This window comes from Musca domestica, unplaced genomic scaffold (genome assembly GCF_030504385.1).
Source record: "Musca domestica strain aabys unplaced genomic scaffold, Musca_domestica.polishedcontigs.V.1.1 10, whole genome shotgun sequence".
Lineage (NCBI taxonomy): Eukaryota > Metazoa > Arthropoda > Insecta > Diptera > Muscidae > Musca > Musca domestica.
The window spans coordinates 15219919-15229064 of record NW_026712115.1 but is presented as its reverse complement, the minus strand read 5'-3'; positions in this window follow the sequence as shown (position 1 = coordinate 15229064).

The following is a 9146-nucleotide window of genomic DNA, read 5'->3' as shown; positions in this document are numbered from 1 at the left end:
TGTTCAGATACTGTCTCATTTTGCTGCACCAATTCACGTTCCTGGATATTCTCTTCCATTTTCTCATATTCAATTTTACTTTTTCTCAAAATTAAATTTTCTGCCTCTTTATAAAAAGGATGGCAACTTTTTATTTTATTTTTCTATTGCTTTAGCTTGCTGACATTAACTAATAAACTAATAAATAAATAAACATGCAAAGTGTACACTTTTTAATAAATTTTTTCACTTTTCAATATTATTCACTTTTGATCCTAAAAGTCAGTTAATCACTTTTCGTCACCAAAACGACTCGAAGAAGATTCACCAAAGTGATTTTTTCAAAAAATTATTTTCCAAATGCTAGCTGGGGCATATCCATGAAAAGAAAGACTGAAAAACTGGCCGATTGGTGGTCGCAAACTAATAAGCAGCGTAATTAGCAATTGTATTCGTTGTTTTCGTCTGAAACCTAAAACAACTAGCCGGAATTGGAATTTTGCCCCGAGATCGAGTTTGTGCTAATAGAGCCTTCTACACGACTGGTATAGATTTTTGCGGACCGATTTATTACAAAACGAATGTAAGATTCAACATATGCATTTTTGTTTGTTTTTCACCAAAAGCATACCACTTGGATTGATGCAGTATTTGTCAGTCTTCGTTTTTGGCTACCTTGAGGCGTTTCATATGTTTGTTGGCGCAAAAATTAATTATTGAGTAAGGAACAGGCCCCAAGTACAATGCTACAGAAAAACGTTACTTCCCGCGCCACTTCTAAATAAATCACATATGAGCCTTCCTCTAGATTAGTTAAGAGTCTTTTTCAACCATTTTTTTATCGTTCTACAAATCTTTTTCGAATCGTTTTCTAATCATTTATTGCTCTAAAAATCTTAATTTATGAATCTTTTTAGAGTCTGTTTTCAGTCGTTTTTTGATCATTTATGAGCTTTTAGTGAGTAATTTATTTGTCTTTTAAGTGTCATATATCACTCATATGTATACTCTTTTTTAGGTCACCATTTATGAATCTTGCGTGAGTGTTCACGATTTTACGAATCACGTACGTGATTTTTAAATATTCGGATGTACCCATGGTACAATAAGGAGGTAGAACAGCTTCATAAAACTATAAAAAGAAAATAAAAGAAATACAACCCTGAGGCTATATCCGCTTCCTGTCAAAATTATTCAAAATATCAGGCAACAAGTTGTTTTCATTTATTTGATATTTTTGTTAATTTCTGAAATGAGCCAAATAGCGGGAAACGTGAATGAAATGCCTGGATGTTCTCTCAAAAATATGATACTAAGTGTTCAATCTTTCAATTTCATGCCAAATCTCGTTAATATTATTAATGCGTGCCCCGCTATTTAAGTTTCTTCCAATTATTGATACTGAAAATATTTTGTTTTTATTTTTCAAAACAACAAATACATACACAAAATTGGCAGAAGTTGGGCACACTTAGAAAATAATTGTAATCATCCATGCACGGTAAAAAAAAATAATATGTTTATATAATAGTTTATTTAATTTGATGTTCATTTTCATGTGTAATATAAACGACATTCTTAATTTCGATAAATGCCATTTTTCTAGATTTGGTAAAAAAAAAATTAATTAAAAAAGGAACTGTAATCGGATCGTTTTCTTTTCGAAACTCGGTCTCTAGTGTGAGCAAAATGTTTCTGAAGAGTTGCGTTCATATCCTTGTCGTTGCTACTATTTGAGATGACAAATATCTGAAATAAAATATGTAGAAGTCTGTTCATTTTACTAATTCTTTATATACGTGTTAAAAGGACAAACTCACTTTTGATTACTGTAACTAAATAACACTTTTCTGCACTCAGATTTACACTGGTTCAGCTGTATTGGCAGGCTAATTTATCTGAAAAAAAAAACTTTTGGTTTTTTCAATAATCTCTTTCTGGAAATAGATTATCAAAAAATTATATTAGTATTAATAGTTTGTAAAGTAGTGAATTAATCAATCAATCAAAGACCCAATTTTCTATACTTACAAATTGTTCAAGTACTGTCTCATTTTGCTGCACCAATTCACGTTCCTGGATATTCTCTTCAATTTTCTCATATTCAATTTTACTTCTTTTTCTCAAAATTAAATTTTCTGCCTCTTTATAAAAAAGATGGCAACTTTTTATTTTATTTTTTTATTGTTTTAATTTAACTTGCTGACATTTTCTCTATAAAAACTAATAAATAAATAAACATACAAAGAGTACACTTTTTAATATATTTTTTCACTTTTCAATATTATTCACTTTTGATCCTAAAAGTCAGTTAATCACTTTTGGTCACCAAAACGACTCGAAGAAGACTCACCAAAGTGATTTTTTTAAAAAATTATCTTCCAAATGCTAGCTGGGGCATATCCATGAAAAGAAAGACTGAAAAACTGGCCGATTGGTGGTCGCAAAGTAATAAGCAGCGTAATTAACAATTGTATTCGTTGTTTTCGTCTGAAACCTAAAACAACTAGCCGGAATTGGAACTTTGCCCGGAGATCGAGTTTGTGCTAATAGAGCCTTCTACACGACTGGTATAGATTTTTCGGACCGATTTATTACAATTATATTTTTTCACTTTTCAATATTATTCACTTTTGATCCTAAAAGTCAGTTAATCACTTTTGGTCACCAAAACGACTCGAAGAAGACTCACCAAAGTGATTTTTTTAAAAAATTATCTTCCAAATGCTAGCTGGGGCATATCCATGAAAAGAAAGACTGAAAAACTGGCCGATTGGTGGTCGCAAAGTAATAAGCAGCGTAATTAACAATTGTATTCGTTGTTTTCGTCTGAAACCTAAAACAACTAGCCGGAATTGGAACTTTGCCCGGAGATCGAGTTTGTGCTAATAGAGCCTTCTACACGACTGGTATAGATTTTTCGGACCGATTTATTACAAAACGAATGTAAGATTCTACATATGCATTTTTTTTTGTTTTTCACCAAAAGCATACCACTTGGATTGATGCAGTATTTGTCAAAGTATTCATTTTTGGCTACCTTGAGGCGTTTTATATGTTTGTTGGCGCAAAAATTAATTATTGAGTAAGGAACAGGCCCCAAGTAAAATGCTACATATGCATTGTTGTTTGTTTTTATACCCTCCACCATAGTATGGAGGGTATATTAAGTTTCTCATTCCGTTTGTAACACCTCTAAATATACATTTTAGACCCCACAAAGTATGTATATTCTTGATCAGCATAAAATTCTATGTCGATTTAGCAATGTCCGTCCGTCTGTGGAAATCACTCTAGTTTCCGAACGAAATTAACTAGGTTGGCATGGAAAATGGGCCATGTAGGTCCACGTCTTCGTATAGCCCCCATATAACGGTACCTCCCGATATCCGGTATTTTGATGATTTTAGCGACATTATTAACCGGAATTGCTTCAATTTTGGTATTTGAAGTTCGTAATAGATACTACAGCATAAAACAGAAAATGGACCATGTAGGTCCACGTCTTCGTACAGCCCCCATATTACGGTACCGCCGATATTCGGTATTTTGATAATTTTAGCGACATTTACCGGAATTGTTTCAATTTTGGTATTTGAAGTTCGTAATAGATACTACAGCATAAAACAGAAAATGGACCATGTAGGTCCACGTCTTCGTACAGCCCCCATATTACGGTACCGCCGATATTCGGTATTTTGATAATTTTAGCGACATTTACCGGAATTGTTTCAAATTTGGTATTTGAAGTTCGTAATGGATACTATAGCTTATACCAGAAAATTGTCTGGTGACTCCCTATATTCGGATTTTTATGATTTTAGCTTCATTTTAAACAGATTTTTTTCAAGTTTCGCTTTTGAATATTGTAATAGCTTGTGACAAAAGTCGACTATGCAGGTCCACGTCGTCGTTTAGACCCTATTATACGGCTACATTCGGTATTTTTAAGATTTTAGCAGAATTTTTAACGGATTTTAGTTTTTTGAAAATTGCCAAATTTGTACCAAATGGTGGAGGGTATTTAAAGTTCGGCCTGGTCGAACTTACAGCTTTTTTAGGTCTGCAAAAAGGCTTGCTGATTGAACCAAAATAAATTTCACTTTTGTACTATTTGACCCACTGTGCGTGTGACAAAAACCAGTACCGCACAAAACGAAATAAAACACAAGCAGCCTTAATATTGAAAAGAAAAAAGAGCGCGATGCATAATAGTGGTTTTGTTATTGTTTTTCTTGCTAGTGGCCTTTAGGGAGAATTAAAAAAACACATCGATCACCAACAAAAAAAAAAAACCAATAATATGCGATAAATATGTATAATAATGTATTAAAATGTAATGTAATGTAAATAATGTATTAAAATAAAGTCACAATATTAGAAAATTTATTTATTTTAACACAAATATATATATATATATATATATATATATATATATATATATATATATATATATATATATAATACCGAATCATAAAATACCGAATGTCGGAGGTACCGTTATATGGGGGATATACGATATCGTGGACCTGTATAGACAATTCTCTCTCTGGGGGTGAAGTACTCACAAGGAACTACTTGTGTTGATTTTAAGACAATTCCATTGAAAAGCGTGGCTAACATCATCAAAATACCGAATATCGGAGGTTACAGTTATATGGGGGATATACGATATTGTGGACCTATATAGACACTTCATTTTGAGGAGGTAAAATACCCACAAGGGACTCCTTTTGTGGATTTTCAGACAATTTCGTTGAAAAATGTGGGTAAAATCATCAAAATACCGAATATCAGGGGGTACTGTTATATGGGGGCTATACGATATTGTGGACCTATGTAGATAATTCTCTGCCGAGGTATAAAGTACCCACAAGGAACTCTTTGTGTGGATTTTCAGATAATTCCGTTGAAAAATGTGGGTAAAATCATCAAAATACCGAATATCGGGGGTACCGCTATATGGGGGCTATACGATATTGAGGACCTATATAGATAATTCTCTGCCGAGGTATAAAGTACCCACAAGGAACTGCTTGTGTGGATTTTCAGACAATTCCGTTCAAAAATGTGGGTAAAATCATCAAAATACCGAAAATCGGGGGGGGGGGGGGGGGGTACCGTTACATGGGGGCTATACGATATCGTGGACCTATATGGACAATTCTCTGCCGAGGTATAAAGTACCCACAAGGAACTCCTTGTGTGGATTTTCAGACAATTCCGTTGAAAAATGTGGGTAAAATCAGCAAAGTACCGAATATCGGGGGGTACCGTTATATGGGGGCTATACGATATTGTGGACCTATATAAATAATTCTCTGCCGAGGTATAAAGTACCCACAAGGAACTCCTTGTGTGGATTTTCAGACCATTCCGTTGAAAAATGTGGGTAAAATCATCAAAATACCGAATATCGGGGGGTACCGTTACATGGGGGCTATACGATATCGTGGACCTATATAGATAAATCTCTGCCGAGGTATAAAGTACCCACAAGGAACTCCTTGTGTGGATTTTCAGACCATTCCGTTGAAAAATGTGGGTAAAATCATCAAAATACCGAATATCGGGGGGTACCGTTATATGGGGGCTATACGATATTGTGGACCTATATAGATAATTCTCTGCCGAGGTATAAAGTACCCACAAGGAACTCCTTGTGTGGATTTTCAGACAATTCCGTTGAAAAATGTGGGTAAAATCATCAAAATACCGAATATCGGGGGGTACCGATATATGGGAGCTATACGATATCGTGGACCCATATAGCCCATCTTCGAACTTGACCTGCCTGCAGACAAAAGAGAGATCTGTGCAAAATTTTTGCTTCCTATCTTAATTCGTTTAGACTGTAGCGTGATTACAACAGACGGACAGGCGGACAGACGGACGGACAGGGCTAAATCGTCTTAGAATTTTACGCTGATCAAGAATATATATACTTTGTTGGGTCTAAAATGATTATTTCGATGAGTTACAAACGGAATGACGAACTTAATATACCCTCCATACCTTTTTTGGTGGAGGGTATAAAAATGAATGTTTTTAAAAAACGAAAAATGGAAAACGACGACACTCACGATTTGCTCAATACAAAAAAACGCACTATAATTTGTAGGATGATTTGATGGTTTTGATGATGTTGATGGCAACATGATGCATACTGATGAGGGGATATGTTAGAAAACTACAAGAACTTCGCTGCGGATCAAAGGATTAATCCGGCTCGAATGGACCAATTTTTGGCGTGACAACGGTACAAATAAACCTAAAAAGTAAATCAAATAAAATCAAGAATTATGTAGTTGTATGTATTTTCAAGGGTTATTTGTAAAGTATTGGGTTTTTAGGAAACGAGATTTTTCCTTCGCGTGTGATTACAGCGAGAGCGATAGAACAAGTGTAGTTGCAGAGTGAATACGACTTTTGGATGAAAAAGCAGAAGAGGGGATAAGCTCTGCCCTACAATCCGAACTAAGCGAATGTGGCTCCTAAAGGGTGGCAGAGGATTTAGAATGAATTGGAATGCTGGGGAAGGGGGGAAATGTATTTAACATATATCTTGGCGTAATCAAAGTATCGAAATTATGTACCTTTATTTAAACCATGTTGGATCCGCTCGTCTTTTGTAGCCTTTGCACAGTGGTTCATTCCGTTAAAACCTTCCTATTAAAGAGATGGTTCAATATGCCTTTCTGAAACGGCCAAAGCCATGTTTTATCCGCTCACCTTTGGCTTTATACAGCATTATATTTTGTTGAAAGCTTCTTATTAAATAGCTGGCCCAATATGCGTCTTTGAAACGGTTTTTATACCCTCCACCATACATAGTATGGAGGGTATATTAAGTTTGTCATTCCGTTTGTAACTCATCGAAATAATCATTTTAGACCCAAGAAAGTATATATATTCTTGATCAGCGTAAAATTCTACGACGATTTAGCACTGTCCGTCCGTCTATTGTAATCACGCTACAGTCTAAACAAATTAAGATAGGAAGCTAAAATTTTGCACAGATCTCTCTTTTGTCTGTCACGATATCGTATAGCCCCCATATAACGGTACCCTCCGATATTCGGTATTTTGAAGATGTTAGCCACATTTTTCAATGGAATTGTCTGAAAATTTTCCTTGTGGGTACTTTATACCTTGGCAGAGATTTATCTATATAGGTCTACGATATCGTATATCCCCCATATAACGGTACCCCCGATATATGTTGGTAACTTTACCCAGATTTTTAAACGGAATTGTCTGAAAATCCACACATGGAGTTCCTTGTTGGTACTTTATACCTCGGCAGAGATTTATCTATATAGGTCCACGATATCGTATAGCCCCCATATGACGGTACCTCCCGGTATTCGGTATTTTGACGATTTTAGCCACATTTTTCAATGGAAGTGTCTGAAAATCCACACAAGGAGTTCCTTGTGGGTACTTAATACCTCAGCAGAGAATTATCTATATAGGTCCACGATATCGTATAGCCCCCATATAACCGTACCCTCGATATTCGGTATTTCGATGAATTTAGTCACATTTTTAAACGGAAATTGTACACAAGGGGTTTTTTGTGAGCACTTTACTCCCCGACAGAGAATTCTTTACTTATATAACGGTACCGGTATTCGGTATTTTGACGATTTTAGCCACATTTTCAAATCGTATTGTCTGAAAATCCACAAAAGGAGTTTTTTGTGAGCACTTTACCCCCTGAAAGGGAATTGTCTATATAGGTCCGCAATATCGTATATCCTCCATATAACGGTACCCCCCGATATTCAGTAGTTTTCCAATGGAATTATCTGAAAATCGGAGTTCCTTGTGAGTACTTTAAACCCAAACATAGATTTGTCTTAATAGGTCCACAATATCATATATACCCCCATATATCGGCACCTTCCTATATTAGATATTGTAAAGATTTAAAAAAAAAATTTAATGGATTTTATTTTTTTTGAAAATTTTCTAATTCGTTCCAAAATGGTGGAGGGTATTCAATGTTCGGCCCGGCCGAACTTACTGCATTTTTACTTGTTAACGTTGTAATAATAATTATATACAATTTGATACGGTCAAAACGTACCCTTAATAATGGAATGCCCGATATTATTTCAGACAAGAAAACTCAAAATGTATTGACAAAAAATCAAACAAAATCTCCAAAAAGTACTTTTTTAACTAATTAAAAAGGACCGAATGTAACTCAAGACAAGAGCAAATCAAGCCGATAGCAAAGAAACAGTAAACAGCTTACGTGGAAAATTAACCAATATTTGACAAAATTATGTAAAATTCGTCTTTAACAGACAGTAGGGTGCAAAACTGAACGGTGAGAAAGTGATTAAATTCGAAGAATTCAAAATAATCAAATCCAATTTATAAATAATTATTTGAAATTAATTTCCACAAATATAAATGAATATTCTAATTTATTAGATAAATAAAACCTCTAATGCCGGCAGTAGGGTGTTTTAACCGAAAATCACAACGGCCAATCGAAATTAAATAACGACTTGACGATATATGCAACAAAAAATATAAAATAATTTGCAATTAAAATTGTACGGCGCACAAAAAGTGGATGTATGTTAACCAACTATAATTTATCTAGTTTTAATTTCATTCGTTCTAATATTAGTTAAATTACTTAGCAGCAACTGCAACATGGGGTTGGGCATATTGCACTAAATTTTTAGTGCACTAAGGTGTGCAATTTATTTTTCACTAGCACTAACCCTTTAGTGGTAGTGGAATAAAAAATTGCACTACCACTAAATGAACAGTGATAGTGTAATAATTAGTGCACTAAAAATACAGTTCATTATGCCCATCTCTGCTACAACAACACACGGCTGCAGTGAGATTTAATCATTTGTATATTAGAATTGCACTCAGCAAAACTTATTAACTGTTACAATTTAATAATGATGCTTGTTGTTTGTCGCTTTCATTTGAATTGTATGCTGCATTTGGTCGCCATCAACCTGTTCTTGGAAAGTGAAGAAATACAGTCGTCCGTTCGTGTTTCATTTTTGAAAGAGGTCTGCAAAAAGGCTTACAAATTGAATATTCGAGACCCCGACTTGATCGTATATATCACGATTTCTTTTTTGGTTCAATATCAATTCGGATATTTCTTTCAAAATTATTATTCTTAC